We start from the raw sequence: 13875 nt of genomic DNA on the forward strand, positions 1-13875 counted from the left end.
CTGCTGTGTGAGCGCTCTCTTGGGTCTCCAAGGGGTTCCCCAGTTTATAATCAGAGTTGCATGTTAGATTCTTGACCACAGGGAGGAAAAGAGTTCATCCCCGCACTTTGCCCTAGTCCAGGACCTGCTAGGTGCCTTTTGGTCTCTCCTCAGAGATGGACAGCCCCTTCCTGGCTCCACCTTCCTGCAGGGAGACCACTTCTCTCTCCCCACTCACTCCCAGCCCACCCCACTCCAGGCCCCCGGCCTGGCTGCTCCCCGGGGCTCCCGCGCCCCTTCGGCCACTCTCCAACATGGCTTCCAGGTGGGTCTCTTTTCTTCTTTTCTGGCTCTGGCAGGTGTAACATCTTCGCAAGGCCCAGACCTGCTGAAGGTTGAAGGCCTGGAATGCCGGCTCTCTGCCTCTGTCAACACATGGCCTTCTCCCTGTGTTCTGCCTCTGAGTCTTCCTCCGCTTATAAGGACACCATCATCGGATTTAGGGCCGCCTTAGTCAAGTATGACCTCATCTTAACTTCATTCTATCTACAGAGACCCTACTTTCAAATAAGGTCACACTCACAGGTATCCTTTGGACAGGAATCTGGGGGGACACTATTCAACCAGTACAGGGATCACAAATAATGTCAACTGAAAAATTTGGAGGTGAGTTACAGGGGCTGAGCAGTGGAAGGAGTAGCCCTGGAAACCAGAGGCCTGCGGAGGTATGGCCACACAGGCCTGCTGGCCAGGGAAGGGGCAGGCAGGATCTGATAGCCACCACCTGGGCCCACCCCGGGCTGCCACCCTGCCAGCTGGGAAATCTGGCAGTGGTCCTCACTGATCTCAGGGAGAGGGGGGTGTGAGGGCCGCTCAGAGCAGGGAGCATAGGCCCCCAGAGGCCCAAGGTGGGGACTCTGTGGGCCCAGCGCAAGGGGCTGAGGCTCCCAGACCAGCCCCGGGGAAGCCTTTCCTCTGCCAGGCCTGAGGACACAGGAAGGGTGGAGTCACGGAGTGTGGAGCTGAGCTTCCTTTTACTGCAGAGGGTCACTGCCATGGTCCAGCCGTGAAGGGAATGGGAGAAACTGCCCCGGCTCCTGGCACAGGGAGGGGGTGTGGGAGACTCATGTGACACTGATCAGCTCAGGCTTTGGAGCAGCACGGGGACCTCTGAGGCAAGGGTTGCCCGGCCCTGGGTCTGTGCTGGGACCAACGGGCTCTCCCCACTGCCCAGAACACTCTGCTCCTGCCCTCCCCCACCTGACCCCTGGTCACCCTTCAGCTTTGAGGAGGAGCCGGGTCCATGCAGGCACGTAGCTCAGGGGTCTCCTGCCAGGTGTGTCCAGTGACAGAGGGAGCCCACCCCATCCGGGGCCTTCCACCCTCAGGCACCCCCTCCCTGCTGTACGCAGCTGGGGTGGGATTGTCTAAACATTTCCAACATTGATTTAAAGAGGTTTGATTTTCTATTGGTTTCACAGGCACGTAAGCACGTGGTGAAAAACCTCATCTAGGACTTCCCCAGTAGTCCAGTGGTTGGGACTCAGCACTTTCACTGCCATGGCCCCGGGTTCTATCCCTGGTCGGGGAACTAAGATCCCAGGAGCCACGTGGCACGGCCAAAAAGACGAACAAACAAACCAAGAACACCTCATCTATGTACTGAAAGGTACAAGGTGGGAGGCAGAAGGTCCTTCCCAGGCTGTCCCAGCCTCGCTGCCCCTGATGCACGTGCACACCAGTGCAGGGACACCTAGAGGGAGGTTCCTGCAGGCAGATCACTGGGTCAGAGAGCACACCCATTGGCCACCTGCGTGATGTTAGATCCGGCAGGGGACCCCCAAGACAGGCCTCTGGATGCACCGGCAGGGAGACCTTCTGCCGAGCTGGGAGTGGGGCCTAAAGGGTGCTGGCCCTGAGTTCAGGTGACCACCTGGCTGGAGCAAACTGCCCCCTGGGGGTTGGACAGGGCTCACCCAACAGCTGGCCTCCGGGGGCCTGCAAACAAAGACACCTGGCCACCCGAGGGGTGATAGAGGTGCTCGTGCTGGCGTCAGCCCCTCCCCGGTCCCTTTCTCACCTAAACTCTCAGGGCTCATCCTTAATCAATGGCCTCCTTCCAGAAACCACCCCCTCTGCACTTTCTCTGGAGCTGCTTCATACGCCACAGACCTGCTCACTTTCTCGGGCTTCCCTGCTCCCCAGCTCAGGAGTAACCTTGACGTGCCTCCTGTAATTTACAGCACTTTACGGTTTTGAAACTGCCCCTCCGTAAGTGTCTCATTGAGTCACTAATTCCGTAAGTGTTCATTGAGCACTACTGTGTGCTCTGCATGTGTGGGGTTCTGGGGGTACAGGCGGTCCCTACCCCACAGAGCCCCTGAGGTGGGGGGATGCTTCACAGCCTGCAAAATGCTGATCGCTTGATCGTTCATTGAGGGGAAGGTTCAAGGGCAGAGGATGCACCTCATGCTGCCCCACGACCCAGAGGGGAGAGAGATGGGGGGTAAACAGGGCACCTTGGATCAGAGCTCAGATGGAGCCAGGAGGCGTGCCAGCCTGACCTGGGGAAGGCCTCTGGGGCCCATCCCAGAACTGAGGCTCAGGACAGGCAGAGCCTCGCCAGCTAGGCCTGGGAGCCAGGGCGCAGAGCTGACTGCCCACCCACTGGGAGAGGAGCTCCTGCAGCCCGGGCCACGCCCGTGTCCACTGCTGAGTGCTGGGAAGACAGCTCGGTGTAGGGGAGGTGAACCATCTAACAGGTAGAGAGCAAACTGGTGAGATAGAAGCAGCTCTGGGTTCCTGGAGCTGGTAAGCCTCCCAGAAGAGAAAGCTTGCCCAGACCGCACAGCTAGTCTGGGGCCGGCTGGAGGCACCCCTGGGCCCTGCCGCTTCCCCGGGGGCCCTGCAGCACCCCTGGCCCGTGCCGGTCATGCCTGTCAGCTCCCACCCTGCTTCTCCAGGAGCTGCACTTGTGTCTGAGCTCCACCTGGTCAAGGGCACCTTCGGCCTCAGCAGCGAACCACCATCTGTCCCCAGAGACAGTGCCAGGGGGTTTGGGGCCCGGATGTCTCACAGCTGTGGGAGCGGGACGCACCCTGCCGGGGGGTTGAAACGACAGCAGGGATTGAGTCGCTCTGCAGCTTCGTTCAACTCGGGGGACATCGACCTTGGCAGTGAGAGGATGCAGGTGAGCTCCCGGCGCAGCGGGGCCACCACAGTGCAGGCTGCAAACCTGGGGCCTTGTTCCAGAAGCAGGAAGAGGCCTTGCCTCCCTGCCCTCCGCGTCTCTCGGACCTGTGGCGGCAGTCACTATTTATGATTTGCTGGTTAACGTCAGGGGCTCTCACAGAGGAACACAGACTGTCGTAGACACCTGGGGCCCATCCCTGTCAATCAGTGTTCCTCTGTGTTCACCCCTAGACCCCCGCTGGGGCAAGGGTCAGTGATGGTCACTGGCTGGGGGACAGGGAAGTGGGCGGCCAGGAACCGGCCCTAGGGGAAGGGGTGTCGGGGGGCCCCAAGCCCCTGCCACGCGCCCCTTTGTCCCACCGGAAGGTACTTTACAAAACGCACGTTCAAAGACGAAGTACTAAGAACGTCGAGGTGGTGACCACAGAGCTTTAACCCCCAAGCACCAGCTCACCGCAGTGCGGGTCGGATGCCGTGAGGCCCCAGGACGCCACAGGGACTCTCCGCTAGAGGTCCACGAAGATCGGGGGCCCCAGCAGCAGCGTGGCAGCACTAGGAGAAGGGGCAGAGGGGCCAGGGTGACAAGACCATGCAGGATGTATCAAGGGCTGCGTGTGGCCTGGAAGGGGAGGGGCCTCGATGCCTGGGCCAGGTGCCTGGGGAGGGTAGGTGGGCGGGGCGGGAATAAGGGCGAGCAGGGCCAGCCCTGGAGAGGGGCCCGGCACCGGGAGGGGTCCTGGGGGCAGGTAAGGAGAATGGCGCCGGACAGCACAGCCCTCCTATGGGAGGAGGGGAGCCCAGGGCCTGCAGCGACTGTCCTGGGACGGGCAAGGCTCTCCGCACGGCTCACCCGCTGTCTCTTTGCATGCCAGCATCATCCCCCTCTGTCCGGCGACACGTCCCGCTAAACTCTGGCTGGGGTGGGCGCCTCACCTGGCCCACTCAGAGCCTGTGAGCCCCAGCCCAAGACAGCAGCTGGGTCCCCAGGGATGCGATGCTTCCCGGGCTGCTGAGCTGTGAGTGCAGGAGCTGTCGGTGGTCACTCAGTGGACATTCTGGACTTTGCGGGACTGAGAACAGAAGGCCACTGTTCAGCCTTCCCTCCTTTCCCTTCCCCGGGCCATAATTCCAGTCTGAGGTCCCCCGAACCTCCCAGCTCAGCTTCAAGGGGTACCTGGGCTTGGGAAGGGGCAGGAAAGAGTCAGGCTAGCTGTGCCGAATCCTCTTCAGGGACCAGCCAATCATCCTGCCGGGCCTGGGGCCATGCATGCCCAGGAAATCATCTGATCTAACAAGCCCAGGTGATGCAGACTGGGGTGCAAAGGCAGCCCCGAAGCTGCGGTCCAGGCGACAACGGCGCGCAGGCTGGTCCAGCCTCAGCCAGCGGGGAGATGCCCAGGAGGGGGCCGGCCGCTCTGGTGCTCGCTCTCCCCACGCGCCCCCTTCTGGCCTCTTGCGGCTCTGCCCTCGGCTCTGGTCACAAGCCCGGAGCCAGAGCCTGGCCCAGCTGCTGGGGATCCGCAGAATCCAAGGCCCCCAGCAGGGGTGCTCACAGCAAGGACCCTCAGGAGCACCCCCAACATCGGCGCCTTGCCCACCCTCTCTGGCTGTTTCCTGCCGTGACCCCCAAATAAAGCTCTTCCACTCCAGTCTTGGTTTCAGGGTCGGCTCTGGGGGCCCCACTCCAGCCTCAGGGGTGGAGGTGGCGTAGTATAGAACATCCTTCTCTAAGGGTGAATTTTAAAAGCCATCCTTTCCCTCTCCCTCCGCCCCTCTCGCTCTCCTTTCCACAGATCTTTATGATACTCTGGCCCAGGCACCGTCCTAGGCTCTAAGGACCCCACCCCCAGAACCGCAGCAGACGTGGCTCCCCCCAGCCCACGCGACCGCCTTGGTCTGTCTGTGCCCAAAGGCAGTGCCGGTTGCACCCAGCCTGTACTTCGTCTGACTCCCGCTCGTGGCTGGAAGGACGGGTCCTCGTCATTGTCAGCAAGTGGGGTCCCAGGTGGAGCTCGGGCCTCCAGGCAGGGTCTGTCTGCAGAGGCTCTGAGGGGGATGTCTCTGTGGACACGGCAGGAGCCGGTGCTGAGGATAGGGTTGGGGTGTGGATCCCAGCCCCAGGTGCTCTGCCCCGCCCTCCCCAGGCCCTCAGCCCGCGCCTGCTCTGCTGTGCTCACCTGGCGCCCTGTGGTCACCTGGAATCCTTGCTCTGCGGACACAGGTCGGGGTGTCCCTGTGCCAGCCAGGTTCCCAGACCCCTGGGTGGGGTGCTTGTGGAGCTCTTTTCTCAGCCAGAAGAGAGGTTGGGGTGTGGGAGGGAGGGGGACCCTACTCCCCCATCTCAGAGGAGTCTGTGGTGCCCCCAGGCCTGGGCAGCAGGCCCAGCGGCTGAGCACTGAGCCTCCTGGAAACTGCAGAGCCCGCAGGGAGCCCTGAGGCCCAGACCGGACCAGAGCTCGGCGAGCACCCCTCCCCCGCTGTATGCGGACTCAGGTCTGGGCCTCAGAAGCCTCATTCCAGGGGAATAAGTCCAGCAGGTCTAGCCACCTGCCCAGGTGGCCCTGGCCCCGCCATCCTGAAGGAAAGCCAGAGCTCGTTGGAACGGCTGCCTCCGGGGGGTGTGGCTCTGGGGGAGGCGGGACCTGTGATCCTGCTGGTCCGGGCCCCCCACCGCTCTTGTCATGCCTTCTCGGGCCAGGCCCCATCCTGGTGTGGTAGGGAGGGAGCCCTCAATTTGAGGATATTCCTGTCCAACCCCAGCTGGTTCTGAACCTTTTCGGGAGAGTGGGGATCTGGTCCGAATCCAGGAGCAAATTGTATGGGGCCCTGGGTCGTCTTTGGGCTCCTGTCTTTAAACGGATTGGGGTGACCTGGAGGCCTCTACCTGCCGTCTCCCACCTGGCATCGTCTTACCTGGGGAGATTTCATTGTAAAGACTCACAGCAAAGGTGGTCAGGGTGAGCCATCGGCGGCATCGACAGATATCCGTTCATGTTTAGAAACTGACACACAAACAACAGCAACAAAAACCTGGTTTGTGCCCATTAAAAAAAAAAAACAACTGGCACATAACATTAAGTGAGGAAAACGGGCAGACACACAGGGCGCGTTTGGAAGGAAACAGTGAAATGTAAGAGCCGTGCTCCCAGTGGAGGGGAGGCTGATGTCTAGTAAGAGCCGTGCTCCCAGTGGAGGGGAGGCTGATGGCTGTTTTCAGTTGCTTCTTTTGAAGTAATTATAGATTTACAGAGAGTTGCAAAGAAATCTGTGAGGCTCCAGTGAGCTCCATGCCCAAGCAGCTGTCGGGCAAGGTCGGTTCTGGAAAACTGGCCCTGGTGGTGCCAGAGCTGTTCGGATGGTGACTTTTACTTTCTTTATGTTTTCAGTATTCTTGAAGTTTCTGGAATAAGCATATGATAGTTATTTTTAGCTCCTGATTTCTTTTCATGTAACTGTATAAGTAAGACACGAATAATTCCTTGTGTCAAGAATTTCAGCCATGGCCACAGACAAGCACAGAGGCCGGGGCTGTTCCTCCTCCGAGATGCCCACGGCTCTGTGGGCGATCCTCCCAGCCCCTCCTCTGTGCAGCCACACGCTTGGATGTGCTCGCAGAAATACCTGCTTCCAGGTGGGGGGGGGGGGCAGGGGGCGGGGCTCCCTCAGCTCAGGCACCGGCCCTCCTTCATGGGGAGACTCCACCACAGGGTGGGGTGGTGCCTGGAGGATGCGTGTTTGGAATTTCCAGAAGTGAGGGAGGCTGTTTCTCCCCTCCCCACCCCCAAATTTCAGGATCCGAGGGAGTAGACCTCAGATGTGCACCCAGGGGACACCGCCCCTGCTGCCAGGGCCACCTCAGAGGGTCCTCTGAGCCAGCCAGTCCCCAGGTCCAGAGGATTCAGAGCAAACCTGGGGGCTGCGGTTTCCCTCCTGAGATAGGAGCAGCTGGAGACCCAGTACCCGGGGACCCTTGTCCTTGTCCCCGGCCACCAAAGGGTGCGGGTAGGGCGGGGCAGAGGGCCGTCCCCGGAGAGACCCACTGAAGGGGCCCCAGGACGGGCACACCTGCGGTTTGTTGGAGTGGCAGAGGTCACAGTGTTTCTGCACAGGTTGGGGAACCGGAGAAGAGAGGGCAAGGAGCGGGGGTCCCAAGGCGGCTCACTGGGAGGTCCCAGCTGGGGCCCATCCGTCTCCACCTGCCCCCAGGACGCTCTCCGGGGAGACCCGGCCTTCCAGTTGCCCGAGCGCCCCTCGCCCAGTGCCCCCCCCCCCCACCAGCCCGGGATAGGCAGCTCGGGCTCAGGAGCCTGGGAGGGGCACAGACATCCGGCCACACCCTTTACCAGGCTTTCCTGCAGGGAACTAGAAGGCTCCAGGCCTCTGCTGGGAGAGGACTCCAGGGACTCCATGGGACCCTGGCCACGTGGGGCTGAGGGCCAGTGCAGCCAGGATGTCAAAGGTGTCTCCCTGGGGGCAAGAGTGCACCCCACTCCCAGGACTGGGGTACGGGCCTGGGCTCCAGGCTCCTCGCTCTGTGCCGGGCTCGTGCAGCTCCACGGGGCGTGGGGGGAGGGCCGCCGAGGGGAAACGGGTGCTCCAGGCCCGGGTGGGGCCCCCCTCTGCCCACCCCCCTTTGTGGCCCTCCCTGGGCCTGCCTGGCCCTGGGGTCCAGGCAGGGTCCCCACTGAGCCTGTTCTTTGCTCTGCTCTTGGGAGCAGCAAGGCCCTTTGCACTCCGGGGAGGGGCTGTGGGGGCAGGCCACCCCGTCCGGTCTTCCTCTTCGTCCCTTCCACCCCAGAGCCCTCTGTCTTAGGGACCCCGCTCTGCCCACTGGGGTTCCAGCCCTCCACCTCCTTCCCTAACTGTTGGGTTTGGGGGCGCTGGGGCCCCTGGGCTTGGGCTGATAGGCAGACCTGTGGCTGTGACCAGGCTTGAGGGCAGCCTGTCCAGGGAAGGGGACACCCACATGGCCAGGGGCTTGGGCTGGGGCCTGGTGCAGCCCCGGGACCCCCAGACCAGGAGCCAGGGCACCCTGGGCTGGTTGGGCTGCACACCTAGCAAGGGGGGGTGGCAGGGGGTCCGGACCTGGGGAGGGGGGCCAGCTCTAGGCACCCGATGGAGCGTCAGGTACAGGGAGCTGGAATTGTGGACGTGCCCCAAACGTCCCTGGCGTCTGGGTTACAGCGCCTCAGGGAGTCTAGTTCAAGTGTGAAGATCGACCTCACCGCATGTGGCTCCACCTTCTGGGCCCCTGGGACGCTGAGGCCGAGGGAGGGGACAGCATCTTCAAGGCCGGAGGGCAGGAGCTGCTCCAGGGCCCGCTGAGGGCCTGGGACTCCCGCCCAGCTGGAGCAGGGATGACTCAAGCCCCTTTCAGCGCCCGGGTTTGGAGCGCGAGAACATCCAGGGGAACCAGTCCAGGGCAGAGGCCCCGCCCTTCACTACACACCCCTGCATCCTCGGCTGACCCATGTCACCCCTGTAGAGGGAGCTGCCCTCCCACCGCTGGGCAGCACTGACTGTGTAGTTTAGATCACCTGGAACCTTCTGCTTTCAGAGGCCCCACTGGCACGCCGCCCAGGAGCTCGGAGCTGACGGAGAGCATCACCCACCCCTCCTCCCCTCCCCCTCCCCCTCCCCTCCCCCCATCAAGGTCCCAGAGCCAGTACCAGCCCTCTGCTGCCTTGGGTGGGTCTCCATGCTCCGGCCCCTCCCCTCGTGCCCAGGGACCCCGCCTTCCCCTGTAGAGCAGAGTGAGAGCCGCAGCACTCACAGTGGCCCCCGAGCCCTGTGACATTCCCTCTGCAGCGAGCATGTGACACAGGCTGCCGCGCTGGCCCCTTCCAGAAAGTGGTGGGCCCCAGCGGCCCCCACCCCCAGTCCCCTGGCTGCTCCCCCACCCGGGGCATCTAGGGGGCAGGACCATGCCTGCCCAGCCACTGTTGTCCCCAGGCAGGGCCTAGGGGTCAGGAGCCCTGGGGAGGCTGGCTGAGCACATTCCAGAACCAGCTGCCCAGGGGCCCATCCCTGCCACAGAACTTGTCACGGCTGCTATCTTCTCTATGGGGTCCGAGGACGGGACCAGGTGCTGGTGCTGTGGCCTGGAGCCCAGCCGCTGTGCAGCTGGCGGTCGCCCCGCTTGGGGGCGCCACCGACCCCACTCTCCGTGCGGCCACCTTCAGGGCCAGCGCCCCGACAGTGCCCTGTCCTGGGGAGGCCGGGACCACATGGACGGGCAGATCCTGGGCCAGCTGCGCCCCCTGGCAGAGGAGGAGGAGGAATACGGGGCCGGGGACGCCCCATCCGCAAGGCCCGCCTTCCCGGGGATGGGCTCCGAGGAGCTGCGGCTGGCCTCCTTCTGTGACTGGCCACTGAGCGCCATGGTGCCGCCAGAGCTGCTGGCCGCCGCCGGCTTCTTCCACACCGGTGAGTCCCAGGGGCCTGGGCGCCACTGCAGATCCTTCTGGACTGGGCTCTACCTTCTCCACGGCATCTGCCCCCGGGACAGGGAGGGTCCCCACAGCCCTTCCATGCCTGCCCCCCGCCCTGCAGTCTCTCCTGTGCTTCCGACCTACACGCGCACCTGGGGAGAGGCCAGACCAGCACGGAACAGTTGGACCCTGGGCTGGGGGGACAGTGATGGGACGGGGGAGCCAGGAGGAGGAGAAGGGGGTATGCGGGCACCGGCAGGGCCCCCGGGAGTCCAGGGACAGGCTCTTGGAGGGCTGGTAGTGGGATGTGCCTGTAGCAGCCCCTGATCTGTGGTCTGTGCACCAAATCTGTTGATCGTAGGGGGTGAGGCAGGGGTGAGGGTCTCGGAGGTATAGAGATGAGGGTCCGCATCCCCCGGTGGAGTCGTGAGCCCCTAAGACCAAGCCTGGCAGCAGACCGTTCCCCTTCTTTCCATCGCTGGGAATCCATCCTGAGGAGGGGGCACCTGGGGCAGAGGTGTGGGGTGCGAGGGCTCTGCCCCCACCTTTCCATACATACTGTGGACACCCCCTGCGTCCCTTTCCCCAACGTGCACCTCGATCCTGGCAAGTACCCAGACATCGTTACCCCTATTCCACTGTCGAGAAAATGGGGTACACGTGAATTCTGAGGAGAACGCTGGGCAAAGGGGTGGCCAGTGGGAGCCTGCAAGGCTCACGAGCAACCCCAGAGAGCCCCTGCCCCAGAGGGAAAGCCCACCTGGGAGCGCCCAGCCCTGGCCTTGGAGGACACACAGGCTGTGCAAGGGGCCAGGCGAGGTCAGGACCAGTGTCTTGACTCCATCCCAGGCCAGCAGGACAAGGTGAGGTGTTTCTTCTGCTACGGGGGTCTGCAGAGCTGGGAGCCAGGCGACGACCCCTGGACCGAGCATGCCAGGTGGTTCCCCAGGTATGGGCTCCGCGGGCCAGCCTCCCTTCCCCAGTCCCGGGGGTGTCGAGTCTCAGGGACCGCGGTGGGGGGGACTCTCTGGGGACGGCGCTTCTGCTATTTCTCCCTTGATGTTCAAGGGTCTGTCTCCAAAACAGCTTCCCAGCAAGCGCCCACCACCCCGGAGCCCCAGCTGCCCCCACAGGGGTGGGGGAAGCGGGGGCAGAAGGCAGAACCCCGGCCCAAGGGGTCCACGAGGCCAGACCTGGCCGGTGCGGGGGGTCCTCTGACAGCCCCAGCCCACTGCCCACTGCCCACGGGGCTTCCGAACTCACTTTCCTCAGGTGTGAGTTCCTGCTCCGGACAAAAGGAAGGGACTTTGTCTGCAGGGTCCAGGAGTCTTGTTGCCGCGTGCCGGGCTCCTGGGTGAGTTCTGCCTGCCCTAGGGCTCTGGGGGGTGGTGGTGGTAAGGGTCCCCCCGACCCCTGCTCCTCCGCCTACTTGGGGCACAGGTATTCTCTGGCTCCTTCCAGGACCGTTCAGAGGAACCAGAAGACGCAGGTCCCACCACCCCCTCAGGTGAGCCGGGACACGCAGCCTAAGCCTGGCTCCCTGGGGCACCTCCCTCCTGCCCTGTGGCCAAGCCGTTGGGTACCCCCCCAACACAGGACATTAGGGAGAGTGAAGGGTGCTGCCTGGGCTTGCTTCACGGGGGCTTCACACAGCCACTGCGTGTGTGTCCGGGGCTCTGCTACCCCTGCCTGGCCTCTGTGTGCACAGCCAACCCCGAGGCCGGCACAGGGGCGTGGGCGGGAGAGGCTGCCATGCACTGGGCAGCCTCTGCTGGGGTGGCAGCCAACCATGCGCGAGAGCCGACCGGCCTCCATCCCCAGCACAGAGGGGCCGGCGGCACGGAGCTCTGCTCTCAATCAGTGCCGGGTGGGGGGTGGGCGGGGCAGGGTTTGAGGGGCTCCAGGGTTCAGGTCCCGACTGTGCTCTCTGAGCCTCAGTGCCCTGAGCTGTGAAATGGGGCTGGTGCCAGCCTCCACTGGGATTAAACAGGGGTCTGTGTGTCGCCCCGGGAGCAGCGCCTGGCACGTAGTCGGGTTCTGTCCGTGGCTGCTTTGGTGATCAGGTTTCCATCTTCCCGGTGTGGCGGCACCTCTGACACAGGCCCTGGGAACACAGCCCTGACTCGGACATGGATGGAGTGGCTGTGATGGCCACAGGGCCCCTTGTGTTGAGGTGGCCCTGGTGATGTGCCACAGTGGCGGGCCGCTGCCTCTCTGCCGGGACCCCGGGGCCCTGGCCCCTGCCTGCCCTCGGTCCAGCACCCCTCGCCCTGCCTTGCAGATGCTGGGGGCGACCAGCAGCAGCCCGCCTGGAGCCAGTGCCCAGCAGTGCAGGCCGTGCTCCGGATGGGCTTCGGGCGGGGCCAGGTGCAAGGGCTGCTGCAGCGTAAGTACCGCCAAGGGGTGCCGACCGGCATGTCCACGTCGCAGCTGGTGGCCGACCTGCTCCAGGAAGAGGACGGGGGCCGGGAAGCAGGGGCCAGAGGTACCTCCACCTCTCTGGACCCCGCCCACCTCTCCTCTGGACCCTGCCCACCTCTCCCTGCTCACTGCCTCTGGGCACAGCCTTCCCTCGCCGCCCCCCCCCCGCCCCGGGGCCAGCCCGCAGCGTCCCGGGCCACAGCGAGAGGGGCTGGATGGGCCGAGCGTCCTGGTGGAGAGTGGGCTCTGGGATCCTGGTGTACCGTAGGTGGGGGAGCGGGCTGGTACTAGGGCTCACCTGTGGCCTGCTATCTCTGGCCAGGCCTCGTGTCCCCTGGGGACCTGGGCCTCACCCCTGTTCTATCTGCCCACAGCTCCTGTCCACCCAGGGCCCGAGCTGCCCACGTCCGGCAGAGAGGCCCAGGTGTCAGGCGCCAGGGAGGCAGGTGAGGGTGAGGGCCCACCTGGGGTGGGGGCGGGGCCGGCCCTCCTGCATCCCGCGGTGGGGGGCGGGCACTCCCGCTCTGGCCCGCCTCCCCATCGGCCAGTACAGAGGGTGGAGGTCAGGGTGTGGGGCGATGTCACAGGTCCCTGCTGTGGAGACCCAGGTGGAGCCCAGGCCGAGGGGGTGCCGGTGGCTCTCGAGGCCCCAGGAGCCCGGGACGCCGGCGTGGAGAAGCAGCTGCAGCGCCTGCGGGAGGAGCGGACGTGCAGGGTGTGCTTGGACCGCGCTGTGGCCGTCGTCTTCGTGCCCTGTGGCCACCTGGCCTGTGCCGAGTGCGCGCCCAGCCTGCAGCTGTGCCCCATCTGCAGGGCCCCCATCCGCAGCTGCGTGCGCACCTTCCTGTCCTAGGCCAGGTGAGCGCTCGGCCTGGACAGTGACCTCAAGCGCCGGCTCCTGAGATCCTGCTGCAGGGCCGATCCTGACAGACATTGCTAATCAACCCCATACCTTCCCCTGACGCTCAGATATTTGCTCTGAATCCTTCTCAGCACAGCACCCTGGGGGGCCACTACCACTCCGCTTAAGCGCATCTCTGCCTTGGTTTTCCTAGCGGTCAAGGGGGATAGTTCCTCCTGTCCAGCTGGGCATACGTGGCAGCAGCCAGGCCAAGGGGAGGACGTCTTTGGAGGCACGTGAAGAAATGCACGATGCCCTTGTTAGGGGAAAGCGCTGGGGTCTGCCTGAGCATAAGACCCCGATGGGGATCTCAGCCTGGGATCTGGGCCCAGTGGAAACGCATGGTGGGTGGGGGAGGGGTGCGTGACGCTCCAATGCTCATGTGGGGGCAGGAGCCGTGCGCTCCTCAGGGTTCCCAAAGGCTCTGAGCCCCAAGGTCCCTCCAAGAATCCTCCGGGGGGAGAAGTGGGAAGGGAACTCCCTGGGGGCTGAGGGTCCCCAGCCGGGGGGAGAAGCCAACTGGAGCTGCCGCTTCGCCCTCCTCCCCACCAGGAGCTGTGAGCACTGGCCCCACGTGGGCACCCACTCGGTGGCTTGCTGAGCACGGCTGAGCTCGCGTCCAGCACTGACCAGTCCAGCGTGGAAGATGGAGCTGCAGGCGGCTTGGCGTGTGGGGTGGGGGGCCATTTCCCCTGTGTGTGTGGGTGCTTTGGAAGAGTCAGAATAAAGTGTGGGTTTTCCCTGGATGGTGCGCAGCACTCTGTTCCAGAACCACCAGCCCCCTCTCCACCACCTTGCCCCAGGCGTCTGTCCCCCCCGCCACTCACCAGTAGGGCAGGTGAGGCCAGGCCCATTCCAGGCCATTCCCACCACCCCTTACCCTTCCCCCTTTCCCTTGTTCTTATCTTTTCAGCATTCTAAGGACTTTTAGAATGGACTAGCCTTGGGCTG

General features: G+C 64.0%; 1 long non-coding RNA gene across 1 annotated transcript; it reads left to right on the forward strand.

Moving 5' to 3' along the window:
- The first annotated feature begins 343 nt into the window (after positions 1-343).
- On the forward strand, positions 344-2240 carry LOC137206519 (uncharacterized). The gene is made up of 2 exons (XR_010934677.1): positions 344-564; positions 2103-2240. It is a non-coding gene; the product is annotated as an uncharacterized lncRNA (long non-coding RNA).
- The last annotated feature ends 11635 nt before the right edge of the window (positions 2241-13875 follow it).

This window comes from Pseudorca crassidens, chromosome 15 (genome assembly GCF_039906515.1).
Source record: "Pseudorca crassidens isolate mPseCra1 chromosome 15, mPseCra1.hap1, whole genome shotgun sequence".
NCBI classification, from domain to species: domain Eukaryota; kingdom Metazoa; phylum Chordata; class Mammalia; order Artiodactyla; family Delphinidae; genus Pseudorca; species Pseudorca crassidens.